The 15,380-nt window shown below is 44.8% G+C and overlaps 1 long non-coding RNA gene across 1 annotated transcript; it reads left to right on the top strand.

Annotated features, from left to right (window-relative positions):
- The first annotated feature begins 760 nt into the window (after positions 1–760).
- Positions 761–9,079, top strand: LOC136790629 (uncharacterized). The gene is made up of 3 exons (XR_010830940.1): positions 761–2,010; positions 7,484–7,554; positions 9,020–9,079. It is a non-coding gene; the product is annotated as an uncharacterized lncRNA (long non-coding RNA).
- Positions 9,080–15,380: the final 6,301 nt, after the last annotated feature.

The raw sequence follows: 15,380 nt of genomic DNA, 5'->3' as shown, positions 1-15,380 counted from the left end.
GTCTGATACACGTCAGTTTTGTGAGAGTTATTATTCCTCTGACACAGCCTGCTGCCTGCTTTTAGTTCCTCACAGAACTCATGTGTTCTTGGTTTACGCTTCATGACCAAACTGGCCTCAATCATTCAAGGCCAAAGACGAGATTAGAAAGATTGACATCTGCTAATGGCTGCTCGGCGGTTTGCCTGGGGTGCTTTATCAAACCTGTTTGCGGGCAGTAACAGGCAGGAGAAGATTCCTAAAGGTCTCGGAGCTCTTGCAAACCTAATTCCTCTCTGCCAGTGCTTGAAGCCATTTCCCCACACCTCGGTTACCCCTGCTGTGCCAGGGCCTGGCCTCCGAGTACACCTTCCCCTCCCTGCTCCCAGGCAGCTCCCATGGGAAGCCTGGAAGCCGCAGGAGCTCCAGCTTGGAGGCTGATTAGCGCCAGCTTCTCAGCCAACAAGCGCGCGCCTTTCACATTCAAATATTGCATTGCTCCTCTGCAGACAAGGGACGGGAGCTGAGGGAAACACTGAGGACCCTTGTGGCGGCATCTGCCTGTGCCCCATTTATGTAAAGTTTACCAACAGCACTCCCTGTGAGGACTCCAGAGCATTTCTTTGCTCTGGGGATTACTTTGGAGATCCAGCTGGGAAAACCTACCTCCCTCCCCATCCCCTATGTGATGTCCTTTCAGACTTGGAGACCTCTCGAGTATTTTGCACGGTGTAAGGAGGTATTCTCCTCCAATGTGCTGGATTTTTTATTTATTTTTTAATGTGTCTGGTGGGAGAGCAGAGCTTGGTTTCTTTGCCTGGAGAGAGATGCTCTTCATGGCAGGAACTCAGCCAAAGTGAGTGGCCAGATACTGCACACCAGCATAGAGGCATGAGACTGGAAAAAAAAATCTGGCTGCTAAAAGGACATTGCAGTCAATTAAAATTAGACAAGGGAAACTATCACTTAGGGACCCTCAAGCATTTTTTTTTTCCTGAGGTCTCCATTTCTTGCCTCACTCTGGTTTGCTCAGGGCCTACTCTGCACAGACAGCAGTTTGTTTTTTGAGAATGGGCATCCTGCCCTCTGAGACCCATTACTTCTCTCCAAATTACAGGGATATAAGATTTACTCCAGGGCCCAGGGCTAAATGCAGACTCTGGCATAGAGGCAGATATCTGGGGGATGTTCTGGTGGCCTTGAGCTCTCCCAGGTTCATCCCCACATGAGGAAGGCCCTGAAGAAGTCACAGGACACATGAACTGTGACCTTGGCCAGCAAAGCCAGGCACCCAAAGGGACCTATTTGTTAGGGAGAGGAGACAGGGAGATGTTACAGTAAAGGACCAAAATTCTCTTTTGACTCTATACCATAGACTGTTCAAATATCTTTAAATATATTCCTGGCAACCCCATCTAGGTATCCTTTTTTTGAGCATGGGATTTGAACAAGATGGCCTCCAGAGGTCCCTTTCAACCCCAACCATCCTGTGATTCTGTGATCTTCTTATTTCCAATGTGAGTGTCGGATCTCTCCCAGCTGAGCTACCACAGGTGTCAGTGCTGATGACAGGAGACAAGACTTTCAGCAGGTCCTATCATTCAAGACAGAGCCAGCTCAAGGCTTCTCCACCATGAAGATATATGAAATTTGCAACCCAGAAGCAGCTGTGGGAGGGAGGGAGCTGGGTTGAAAAGTGGGGCTGGAGGAACCCTGCCCCCCTGGGGCAGTGCTGTGTGGTAGGGACCATGCCTGCTGCTTGAAGGGATCAGTCTCTCTATCCTGGTGTCACCACCGTGCTTCAATCCCAGGGAGATGCACAGCTGTGGCTGACATGCACAATGTGTGAATGAGCAAAGGCCACTCTCTTCCCTGCTCCTTCTGCTTGCAACACTTAAATCAGAGAAGCAATAACAAGCCTCTGTCTCTTAAGATAAAAGGGATATCAGCTTTCACCGGGCTTTTCTCCAGTTGTCAGAAATCAGGTCAAGGGGCTGGGTTAAACAATCACTGCCTGGCCTTTCCTTCAAGGTAAGTGCAACTTAATTCTCTTGCTTTGCACTGCACTGCCTTCTCTCAGGTTACTTTTCATGATGGGGAGGGGGACTCAGAAGCTGCTTGGCCATACTGGTGGACATTGCCTGCCTCACACTACTATTTTTAGTCCAAGTTGGCACTCTGTCTCTGATTTTTAACATCTCACGTTAATGTTGGTAGAAAATAATATCCAGGTTTTGACAATACATAAATGACCTCTAACTCATGTGAGGGTTTCCATCCTTATGAAGACCACTGTCAGTTATTACTGTGGAGTGCTATATGCAACTGTGCGGCTTGGAGGAACAAGGGCAAGTAAAGATTGTCTCACAGATTTACATCTCGCTTCACTATACACTCAGAGTCCTGTTAGCCAGGATGAAATGAGATCCAGTTCTGAACCATCCCTTTTGGCTTCTGCAGCAACAGAAGGAAAGGCAAGGCAGTCAGCCTCCTCTTGGCAGGCTCAAGCCCATCTCCTGAACATTTGTTGTTCGGGGCAGGGGGAAACTGAGTCAAGTCATTCTCTCTCTCTCTCTCTCATTTGCAAAAAAGCTAAAATTGTCTGGAAATGAGATTCAGAAATGCAAGCACTCCTTCTGCAAGCCTTCATCAGTTCAGGAGCCCCAAATAGTTATTAGCAGGTGGCTCTTGTCTAGCCACAGATGAATCCCCCACCGGGATGATCAGGCCTGCAGCAGTTATGGGCAGGACAAGCCCCAAATATCTCTCTGTTTCCCACTGCCCTGGCAAGATCCGTTCTTGAGCTAGGCATCTAAGGCATCTTGGAGCTGGAGTGTAAGGTGTAGGCTCAGTCACTGGTTCTGTGAGAGGTATTAAACAGTACAAAGAGTCTGCAGGAAGCCACTGGTGAAGTGCAGTCTTCAGGAAACTCAGACTTGTTTTTGGATTAGATCTGTACCTGTCCATCTGGCAAGACTGAAACTGATTCCAGCCTGGGGGATTATCCTAACATCGCTCCAGTGGTTTTCAGTGTTGTTTTGAACTCAGGTTGGAGTGGAAGAAAATTAAGACGCAGAGAAGGGGAGATGCTGCTGGAGGAAGAAATGAAATGTCATTCTTCCCACCGTGATGCCTAGCTAGCCCTGGATAAACAAAGCCCAAGATGTACATATTGAGATTACATTTGTCTTATCTGTGATCAGACATTGCTGGAAACAGAACTTGTGAAACAACAGTGCGAGAATAACAGTTTTCACTGGTAAGGAACAAGCTGTTCTTGGAGTGTAGAGGGAGTTTTGACAGCCTTATCAACAAAAAGAGCCTGTTATAAATGCTGCCCGATTCTCACCCCATACAGTCCAGACCCATGGCGGGACCTGGCTGTAGCTCAGCAGGAGAGAAGTGCCTCCACGTGTTTCCAAACTCCACCAGATGCATATCTGCATCTTCAGGCATGTAAATATCTTTAGCAGCCTGCCTATGCCTCCCTCCATACCTCATTTTTGTATGTGATAAATAGAGTGTCCTACCTCAGGGCTGCTGAAGGAAGAAATGTGCTGAAGGCCGAAAGGTGCTCAGATGCCTGGGGTGCTGAGGAAGTCAGCAAGGAGGCCTGGATTTCTTCACCAATCTTCTGGGAGATGGGGCAGACTCATCCATCTGCCTTGATCTGTGCCCCATGGTGAGGATCTGCATGCAGGGTCCCAAACAGCGAGCCCAAGGAGACAACAGCAGCACCAGGACCTCACACATACAGAGGGAGAAACCCACGGGGCTGGGGAAGCATGGCAGCAAGTGCTTTTCAACAGCATTGTGCCGTGGTGGAGGAGCTACCTCCTCACCTGGATATGCACCAGGATGAGCTTCAGGCTCCCTTCTCCCACTTCTGCCTTGTGATGGGGAGCACGGGCCACATTTTCCCCTGCTGGTCTGAAGCTAGAGGTGCATAGAGCCCCTGCGGCATCGTTTATTAACATTACCAGCTCTGTATTAACTTCACCTTGACTGTGACCATTGCCTGGCTTGCTTTGAAGCACGCTACTGTTTTCCTGGCTTGCATTAGCAGCAGTGTCACCAAAGCGCGGTGTTACAGCAGCCCGAGCTGTCAGATGTGCCTGATTTGCTTTCAGCGCAGTGCCAGATGGGCACGAGGCTGCGCACGAGCAGATCCTGTTGCAAGACTGGAGTCCTGGGACATGCATGCGTGTGTGCGCATAAGGGTTCATGCATTTGGAGAAATAACGTTTCCCCTCCATCTGAGGCCAGCAGACTGAAATCCAAGCAAGCCTAAACTTCTTTACCATTGACGCCATAACAGCGTTTTGAGGTTTAGAAAAGGAGCGGAAAAAATGTGTTGCTGTAGTAAGGGGACTGTAATAAGATCTTAGCCTTGGAATAAGGCGCTTCTCGGTGAGGCTGCGAGCTCTGCAGTGCTTCCGCCTCCTCGAGATTTGTGAGGAGAGATGTGCCCCAAAGAATGCTAGTCATCCCAAGCGGGGAGAAAAACGTAGCCGAGGGTGAATGGAAAGACATCCAGGAAAAACAGGAAAGCAAGGATATTCTGTTCTCCTTTCACCTCCCTTAGCTCGAGCAGAAGTGTGTTGCTGCAGAGGCTGCTGGTAGCGCGGTTCAGGAGCTCACAGCAGCACTTAAAAAGACTCAAACTGCGTCAAGTAGAGGAGAATAAAGTGCTTGTACCGCAGACAACTGGTTGTCCTGATCTGCGCCCACTTTTCTCTGGCCTGTAGGGACCAGAGTTGCATGGGGGTGAAGCCAGGGCTGAGGCTGCCTCCCACAGCTCAGCAGCTCCTGGATCCATTGCAACACAACTCCAGGTGGGGCCATGGGGGCTGGTGACGCAGCAGAGGATGATGACACTACAGAAGGCATGGAGGCTCCAAATAGCTTCTCGTTCACTCCTCCATGTCTGGCCAGGGGAATATTTGTTCCAAAAGAGGTTTCTTTTGATTGCACTTCAGAGCACAAAGTCTGCAGCTGTCCTTAGTACTCAAGAAGAGCTACTAAAGGCAATAAAAGGTCCTCACCACGTTTCCCATTCTTAAATAGTCCTGGGTAGTCTGGGCTGTCATGTTCAGTGATGTCAAAGCTGACTTACCACACAGGTAGATCAAAGAGAAACATCAGTTCTACGCTTAATATAGATCAAAAATGGAAAGATCTAATGTTACAAATTATCATAGAAGGAATAGAGGGAAGAACAACTTTTTTTTTCCATGATAAATCCATAGTGTGCCAGCACTTTTGCACAGCCTTGATCTCCCTGTCTCAGAAAAAAATAGTGGAGAAGATACAGAGAGGGCGATAGGCGTTGTCAAAGGTCTGGGCTACTCTGTACACAGAATAATTTCAGCAGGACTCTTTATCCAGAAAATGCAAAAATGGAGACAGGTTATGGAGTTAAGTGGGATGGAGATGATGAGAACTGAACAATTGTTCATCATCCACCCACCATGAGGGGACCACATGAAACTGGCTGGGGCATGTTGAAAGCAGACTGAGGTGGTGGTCCTGCACTCAGTGAGTACCTGAGCTCTGGAGCTCCTTGTCAGGAGACACTGGGTGCTGAGAGGTTATGTGGGTTTTAAGTCCATTGGCCAGTATTTTCTCACAGAAGAGAAATTCATGAGGACTGTTAAATGCCAGAAGATCAACACTGGATTCAGGAACCAGAAAGAAAAGATAGAAAGGGAAAGAATGAAAAAGAAAGAAAGAAGGGTCTAGTCTTGTTAGGTGGTTAGGTGTAGCTAAAAAAACTAGATAGAAAGGAATAAGAAAATGGAGGGAATTTCTTGTGTTTCAGAATAACAGGTGCCTGGGGAATGAAGTCAGGCTGGTGGGAGAAAACATTCTACATGAATCTATACACAAAGGTACGCCAGCAAGTATTGTCTGCTGAAGACGGTGTCTCCAGGTGTTTGCAGGGCAGCAGCCTGGTGTCTAAAGAAAATGCTGTAGCAGTAATTCAGTGAATTCTTCAGAGGAGCTTGTGATGCTCTGACTGCATATGAGCGTGTTGTCTAGGAGCAGAAGACTGGCAAGGAGGTTGAGAAGGGTGCAAATTTTTGTTCAGCTCTAAACTGAAATTCTTCTGAAGTTTGTTCCTGAGATTATGTAACCACTTCTCAGGGATTTGAGTCCGGCTATTCAGCAGAATGGAGCATTATGAGCCAGAGCCTCCTCTAGCTTATCATCAGAGTGAAGCCAACACTCCAGGCACAGCGCAACTGGGACCACTGTGGTGTTCCTTGGAAATCGGCCAGGTCTGCAGCTGAGACATTATCAAAACACATTGCGTGTGAGCAAGTATCAGCCTGAATCTCTGTGATTATAAAGAAAGCTGAATCTTGAATTTCATCACAAAAACATACATTTCCTTGGGGCTAATCAAGTTGATGGGCTGAGACCTCAGCGCCTGGGATCCTGACTGTGTGGGTAGCTACCACAGGACAGATGTACGATAGGCACGCAGTGAGATGTGTATCAGCACAGCTCATCCCACCACGCCAAGCCACATTATTGATGGGAATTGCACTAGTTGCTGATTGAGTTGTTTCTGTGATTAAAAATCCAGGAAAGGCTCAAGAAGTTTAGTCTTGCTGCATGTTAGCCTTCTAAAACTCAGGTGGCTGGTCCTAGCTGCTTCCCTAGGAACTTTCTACAAGCATAGGGGGTAAGGCATTTCCAGGGAATGACTGATTTCACCTATCTTTGAAGCTGTTTTAAGATGGAAATGCTCATCTGGACTCAGAGGCATCTGAGACAACAAGTTTAGACTCGAATCCCACTTTCAGACGATTAACATTAGATGAGATAAATTCCTTATGAGGGTTCTCGAATTTTAATTCTTTCTTCAAATCTATTGCTGACAGCTCAAATATTTCCCTGCAAGGTTTCTTTTCCCTACAGTTTAAGGGAAAAAGTTCACTGTTCCAACTTAGTGGAGACTTGAGCAGGTGAGGATTTGTACAGTAAATCCTTATTCGAATTTCAATTAAATTTCAAGTAAAGTAGCTAAAATCAGGTAGTAATAAAATGATGACAGACACTTTTTCACCAGTGATGGGGTGTTGCACATTACAGAACTTATTCTTCTCAAGTTCTTTTTTTTTTTTTTGTAATTGTATTATTAAGTCTCTGTTCTTATGGGATATGAGGGATAAAATTTAATGGAAATTCCATAGCATTCGCAATAGCTAAATCGGAAAAAGAAGTCACTGTAACTGTGAGGGACTTACTAACTGCTGGCCTGATCCTGCCACCCAGTGTGCATGATATTTGCTTGCCTGAATGAGCCCATTAATCTCAGTGGAGCTGCTTACATGCAGAAGCATTGCAAGTTCACATCAGCCTTCAGCACCGTGGTATGCATTCGATGCATTCAGCTGCCGGTTCTGCAAAGGGGAATCAGGACAGATCTTCTGATGGGGAATATGGATTTTTTTCATTACTGGATTTCACTATGTTTGTTTATCTATTTTTCCAGAAATGCATGTTCTCACACATTCATCAACTATGAGACTGGATATAAATACAAACCAAGGGATAATTCTAATGGTTAGTGAGATTTTTAATTAACATCTGGAAAGTATTTTGAACAATTTCTCATGAAAGATATGCAACCTAGAACAGAGAGTGTAGCAGAAAAGCTGAATTTTATTCCCCTTCTCTGTCTTGAATGAGACATTTTTGTCTCTTGAAACAAGTGGATGAGAAAACGAATCCTTAGGCAATAGATTTCCACTCATCGCCAACAGAACATGTTCATCTACTGTTAGATGTACAAAGTACCTGTATTTTGTTTATTGGCCCCTTGCAGAAACTGGTCGTGCATGTCTGGAGTAAATCACTTGTAAATCAAACATAACAAACTAAGAAAGCAATCTATAGGGTTTCTTAAAATAATCTCTGTTGTATATGTGCAAATATATAAACTTTGCAGCTCTTGCAGGGGTGTAGCTGAGGACAGAATGTTACCCTTTGAGTTTGGGTGGTTTTGTGAAACACATTTTAAAAAGCCCACAATATGCCTCCTAGAGTCATAAGTCAGCGGTTGGGTGACTGGTTTGAATTAAGACAACGAACAAAGACAAACGAAACATAATCCTGCACGTCTGTACATTCTGGAGGCTTTCCTCTTCATTTGGTGTCAGTACTGAACCAAAAGTATTTAGAGAGGCAATATTATTGAACACAACAAATAGGAAGCAAAGCATAATTTTTGTTAGGGGTAAGTCATCCCTTAGGCAGAAGCATTCCATCGGTCTTACTGCATTTCACTGCACTGAATTATGGTTAATTTGTGGTCGGAAAAAATAGAGGCACTGTGGTTACTGCAAATTATATACTGTGTTTCCAGTTTAAAGGGAAACAAAAGGCATGTGTTGTAAATATAAACTTTTTTCTCCAATTTTAAAAACAAAAATCCATATGGATGCTTAGTTCAGGCTCTATTCAGCGTCTATAGTAACTATGCTCTTTCAATGCTCATTTAGGAAGTATTTCTCTAGTGGGAAAAAAAAATCAGTATGGTTGAATAATTGGCAACTATGAGTTAACTGTATTCTGGTGTCTAGCTCTATACAATGGTAACAATATTTGCTCCCTAATGGTACAACTAGAAAAAGAACATTTTTGTTTTGAGCAATGACAATTATTAGCCATTAGAAGAAAATACCAACACAAATGTTGGATTCTCCCATCATTTGGGATCTCTAGCTCAGCACTGTAGCTTTTTCCAAAGGATATATGCCAAACATTAGAGCTTGAGGCAGGAATTGCTTGTTAAGACTTGTTTCTTAGGAAGTAGGCTAAATGATCCAAATGGTGGTTTTAACCTTAAGATTTTTGGCTTAGGGACTGCCATTTGGGACACAGTTTTTGTTTTGTTGGGCCTTGACCATGGGAACCTCCTTAGCAGAGATATGCAGTTTTGATGATGTCTGCTGTACATTTTGCTTTCAAAAACTTGCATTATTCTGCAAATCACTGAGCCTTGAATATTGCCTACTGTTCATTTCAGAAAGAAAACCAGTTAGTCAGAAATGAAAGGTTCCCTCTTGTCACTGATGCAATATTTCTGGAAAAGAAAGCTCCATTCTCCAAGGCTGCTTGCCAGCTTGAGTAACATGCTGAGGACCTCCAAACCCAAAGGTCCATATTTTTGGGAATTAAACCAAGAAGAAATCTGGGTAGCCTGGTATTGAGGAAGGCAGAGGTCCTCTGTGGACGCAGGAGACGTGATGGAGGATTTTGTACTGCTGGAACTACTGATTGCAGGACTGAGAAGAATGCTTTATACAGCCACAAAGCTGAACCTGCCTCTTCCTGCTTCCAGAAGTGACCTTGAAGTAGAATTTTTGGACATCATAAGCCTTTCCCCCTGCAACAGTGTCATGCAATTTTGTGTAGCTCTTTGTTCCCCAGGGCTGTAATCAATGTATCGGTTTATTTGGGAGAATGTGCTCGTGTTATATTGATAGGTCTGTAGTTAGGCATTAATGGCAGTGATTACTACTGGTTCAGCCAGGGCTAGAAACAATGGAAAAATCTCATGATAAACTCTCAAAACTTGGCTGCAATTTTGCAAGCACAAGTAGTTTTGGAACTTTAGATAAGCTTCCAAAGGTTTAGATCCAGGTCCAAACAAAACGCAAACGCTAAAATTATGAGGCTTGTGCATCACTAACACATACTCCCATATTTACTTCCATGAGGAAATACTAAACATTTTATGGATTTTTCATGCCCCAGTTGGTTCTCTACACTGGCTGGGATTTCTGTAGCCTGCCTTTGCAGCTATATAGACATCAATAAAGATGAATAAAGCTGGGCAGTCAGATTCTAATTTATGCTGATCGTTTGGATAGCTCAGGGCACTTCAGCACACATGCTTAGCCAGTGACCTTTCACACTTGCCTTCTAGATCAAAGCACTTTATTCGTCCACTTCCAAGAAAATCACAAAGACAAAATTCCCATTCAGCATGCCTTTATTAATCTACAAAGGGCCAAATCCTGACGCCTTTAATCTGCTCCTACTAGTCACCGCAATGATTTAAAGAGCAGAGCGTTGCCTTCAGAGGGCTGGGCCCAAAATCAATATGGAGAAAGGCCAAACTCTCTGTAGATATAAATGAAGACAGGACCGCTGAGTTCAGACGGGATCTCACTGTCTCCATACTCCCTTGCTTCCAAGACCTTTGTCTGTGAATCTGATAAATCCTCGGCAAAAGTTAAATTTCCCTTGTGCATTTTTCACTTTGCTGCTTTCTGCTGAACGCTGACTGTCTCCTTGCAGACGTTTGCTGTGTTGGGTCTTGCTTGCTTCGGGAAACTCACTGGGTGGCCCTCGGAGAGATGCACCAGGATAGGCAGGTGCTCCATGCTTGACAGGATCTAGTTGCACAGTACCTAGTCTAGATTTCTGATTTCTTCATAGCTAAGTACATTCAGACAATTTCTACAAGTGCTCGTGCAAAAGGATCTGTTCTGTAATCCGTCGGTGCAATCTGTTCGGGTCTCTTGAGGCTGTAACAGGCGAACTCCCTCAAAACTTGCTTCCAATTCACAACTGTGTCAATGAAAGGAGAATCAGGGCATCTGATACACACACATGAGAATAAAAAGCATCCCTGACAACTACGGATTGGTCACAACTTCAATTTTCCTCCTCCTGATTAATTTTCATACTTCTGAAAAGACAAACTTCTGTTCACTCCTTATGGTTTATGTTTGCTTGTGTTTGATACTATTTAAATGTGCTTTAAAAAATCAAGCAAGCTCAATTTCTTGCTGGTGCTGAGCTTCCTTTTCAGGCTATGTTCTCACTCTGACTAAATCCTTGTTAAAAAAATATGCACAATGCAACTAACTATTTTTTATTTTAGATTTTTCATCAGTTTTAACAGCAGTTAACACATTACTGTAAGGATAAAAAGGTTGATTAAAAAATTGTAATGAATATATTTTCTTTAAGAGAATATTAGTTTTTCAGTAGAGCACCTTTTCACAATAGATCCTTCTTTACATAGAAAAATCTGTTAGTAAAATACTCACATGAATTTAAGTAGAAATGAAAACTAAATATTGCAGCTATTACTTGGAACACAGGACAAACCTGATTCTGCTGAAAATATCAGGACATTTCCCGGTGAGTATACTTTTCAGGACAGATAAAGGAATATCTCTTTTATGTCTGTTTCACCTGGCACACAATATGCCAGCTGAAAACCAATTAATGGTTAGTGATAATTATCCGAGATTGAAATTTCTGCCTATATTCATTTTTAATGATGGGTTTTGAAATATTAAAAGCAAGGAAATAGGCAGATCAGACGACAGATTCATAACCCAGCTGTGATGCCACAGACAGGATTAATAAAATGAAGACGAATACATGTTTTTAATGAGCTAGGACAGAGATAATATGTTAATGAAACACCAGTTTTAGACACCTGACCATAGAGAATTTCCTTTTTCCTGCTAATTTGGATCAAGGTTGAATTGTGGGTGTTTTTCACACACTTTAGAGAACTGGATACCAAGAGGAGGATCTCTTGGTGCACTGCTGCCATGCATCTCTTTGGGAGCAGGGATGTTTTCCTGCAGACCCTCAGAGACCACTGACCTCAGCACATGCTCTGGGAGCTCTGAGGGTGGTCGTTTTACGTGTTCAGATCTCCTCTAGGAGGTCTGAAATGGCTCTGAAGGGTGTGAAAAAAAAAAATGTACAAAGTAGAAATGCACGTTGGTACAAATGATGCCACAGGAAACTGCCGGAGTCTCAGCGAGTCAACATATGCACAGGCATGTTGAGCTGAAAGGCTGTTATTTCATCCTGAGCTCGCACGCTTGTGCCTGGCTTTTGGAAACATACTCACTGTGTACAAGCTCGGCCATACATAGGTTTTGCATCACTTTGCAGGCTCTGTAGTCCTTTGTGCTTCTGTGTCTCAGTTCCCCACATGGTGTCTGCAGGACACCTGTAGGATTAAGGTATGCTGTCACCTGGACCCGGGTACCCATATCCTGAATATTGGTAATATAAAATGTGCTTGGATCAATAATTGCTGCTATCACATTTACACTTAGACCAATAATCTCAAAAACGTTTGTTTAAAACAAAACAAAGAGAAGCCCGAGGGGTATTTCGAGATCTCTGACCACTCTGAGAGTTTTGTAGGTGCAGTCAGAGCCCCTGCAAGCAGAAGGATATTTCTAACCCCCAGCTAACTGCATCACTCCACCCTTTTTCTTGCCATCTCTCTCTATCTATATGTCTTCAGGAAAGGTGCAGCAGTGCTAAGAAAGAGTATTTCTGGTGCAGCCACATGAATTTGCTACAGGGTCTTGACAAACTGCTTCTCCAGCCTGGGTCCCACTCAAATTCACAGGGACTTGCTGACACACAACTCCAGTTTCTGAACTGCTCTGGGTGCCTCACTGCCAGATCGCCTGCTTCAGACAAGTGCTAAAAAGGACTGCGTTACTATCCCCAGCCCAGGCCAAAGCATCTGGCAACACAATGAGTGATTTTTCAGCCTGCTGGCCTGGCTCACACAATTTGAGTCTTAATTCAGCTTCTCCTGGCAGGACTCTCACACTGTTGCCTGCCTGTGGATGTGTGTCAGCTGGATGCCTCGTTCCTGTGGAGGATGAAATGGAGCCAGGCACCAAGCAGATTTTTCATCTTTGAACACCACCTTTCTTTGTTTTACTTGTAACTGTTTTCATGTTATGGCTTACTCACCTGAGGGACAGTGTGATGATGCTAATTGCTAGGAATGACACAAAAGAGTTCATTAGTAGTGAGCCTCTGAAAACCGAGACCTGTAGATCCTTGGAAAGAAAAGGGCTTTGAGAAATCTTGCAGTGAAGTCGTCAATGGGTGTCCCTTACAAACAACTCCTGGCATCAGAAAACTATTGGGGGGAATTTCTGCAGAGACAAGAGTCTCAGCTGTCTTCTAGACTGCCCCCATTTAAATGATGAAATCTGCCTCTGATGTTAAATAAATAAATAAATATGAGGAAAACTGTGTCTGAGAAATTTACACCTATGTAACGCTTATCAACCGTACAGCAAAATTACACCTGTGCAGTTTATGGGGTAAAAGCATCACCTTTAACTTTGTTGGCAAGCTGGAGTTAGGGTGGGAATGCACAGTGCTGTCAAGTGCAGGAGTCCTGCTGCACTGCCAGGCGGTGTTACCAACCGAGGAGATTTTCCATGAATACTGGAGTTTCCCAGCAGACAGGTGTTCAGCTGGCTGCAGCAGCAATCAAAGGGGACGTCCTACAGGAGGGAAAAAGCCTTTTATGCTCTCATGATTCATGAAAGATGAACAGAGTAACGAGACCAATGCTGGTATTGCAGACATCTTTCCAATTTCTGTCTGATGCTCATGTGCTTCAAAGATGCTGTGCACTCTGCTGACAGGACATGCTGCTGCAAACTGGAATGGAGGACACATGTCCCTGGGCTTTATCTAACATCTAACCTTGCTTTGATGTTATCTCTGAAGGGAAAGGTCAGGGAAAATTGCTATCTTTTCCCAACAAATTGAGCAGATAAGCAAAGTCCTGCAATAATAGTTGGCAAAGAAGATCGCCTCTTTAAAGTCAGCTTGCTGCAGCAGGGATCAGCCACTGGCTTTGGCAGGTCTGCAGGAGCCAAACTAATGAGGACTGGGCTGAGCAGCTCTGAGAGCTGCAGAGCTGATGGGAGCCCAGGGCCAGCTGGCTGAATAACTGAAACACTGGAGACCCCAAAATCCATGAACTGGAGAAGAGCAAAGGGGAAGAGAGAAAGAAAGGGCCTACATCTTCTCCCCCAGGGACCTGGTGGCTTCCTTCCAGCTCTTTGATGCCACGTAGCAAACACGTCCACGGGGCTCCCTGTGCTGCACCCCAGCACTCTGTGGTCACTGTGGTCATCTCACACCACGTCCTCCCCGTCCCTCCCCATCCTCGCGTGACACAGCGCCGATGACATTGCCACACCACACGATGCAGCCTGTTGGCAGGGGGCACGCTCATGTCACATGGCTGGCACGCTGCAACGAGCCCCACTTTTCTGTACCATTTGCTTTCCAAACCGGTGAGGACACGCGGTGTGCCAAGCAACAAGGGAAGATGCAGGAACGGCGTGATTGAAAATGTTAAGTAATCACCAGGAGGTTAAATGAGCTAGATTTCCAGGGGAAGTTAAAGGATGAGTTTGTGTGTGTGTGTGTATATATATATATAGTCATATACATGTTTATATACATATTTGTATGTACCAAGATAGAAGATGAGGATGGTTTTAGAACAGAATTTGCAAACTTTCAACATTTCCTCTGGTACAATATTTCCTCGGATAACGTGCAGCTGATGTGTGGGGGTTGCTCCAAATCTATTTCCTATTGCAGACAGAGCTATTACTTAGGTAATCAATATTTAATCTCTATTAAGGGGAGTCATTTTTAAGCCTGCTTTAAAAAGTGCATCTGCAGCACTGGGTATAAATCACGGCCCTGCAGAGCTGTGCTGGGCTCAGGATATTTTCCTGTATCTCGAAGGAGGAACAGCCCTTTGCATGGGGAGGGAAGGAAAAAGAAGGAAAGAAACCGGAGAAGCTTGGATAGGTCTGCCTATTTCAGGCAATGGAGTGAGTCCAAAATAGCACAGGCTTGATTCACACCCTGGTTTTTGTAATGGTGATAGAGAACATGGGCAAAAGGTATCAGCATCTGTCCTGCCATGAGTCAGCAGCTGCAGCAGAGCTGCCTGCAGCCATCCCTCTCCTCCGCTCCCAGAAAGGCAGCTTGGGCAAAGCTGAAATGTTTTGCCGAGATACATTGGTTTGTAGCAGGAAGGGCTGGGGATAGACCGATAGAGACAGGCTCAGATGCTGAAGGCTACTCTACTGGCTGGGAATGCAGAGAATCAGATTTAATCCTTTCTCTGCCTAATTTGGAGTGATCTGGGATGAAAGTGCTGCTCTGGGTGAAGGAGGGCAGGAATTTGAATCTGTTCTGGTGGGACCTGCGTAGAAAGTTTCTTATTCAAAGCACAGTTTCAAAGCAGCCTCAGCAGACTTAGTCCCCACCACGAAGCACACCAAGGGACAAAGGGTGAGCACCCCAGCCTCACTGGTTGCCAATGGTCAGACTGGTCCCAGTTTAGGCAGTGACTGTGGTGGTGTGAGCTCAGGGTGTTTGTCCCTGCTTCCCACCCGAGCCCTGACTCTGTGACCCCCCCAGGGAGAGGAAGGACTCCCAGCCTTTCAAAAGACATTCATGATCGTATAACCACATAGTTTTTATGCTGAAATACCCTTTTTTTTTTTCTCTAAGAGCTATACAGATAGGTGAATTCAGTAGGAACTGGATGGGGTAAG

The sequence above is a fragment of the Anser cygnoides genome, chromosome 4, assembly GCF_040182565.1.
Source record: "Anser cygnoides isolate HZ-2024a breed goose chromosome 4, Taihu_goose_T2T_genome, whole genome shotgun sequence".
In the NCBI taxonomy this organism is placed as follows: domain Eukaryota; kingdom Metazoa; phylum Chordata; class Aves; order Anseriformes; family Anatidae; genus Anser; species Anser cygnoides.
This window is presented reverse-complemented; position numbering and strand designations above follow the sequence as displayed.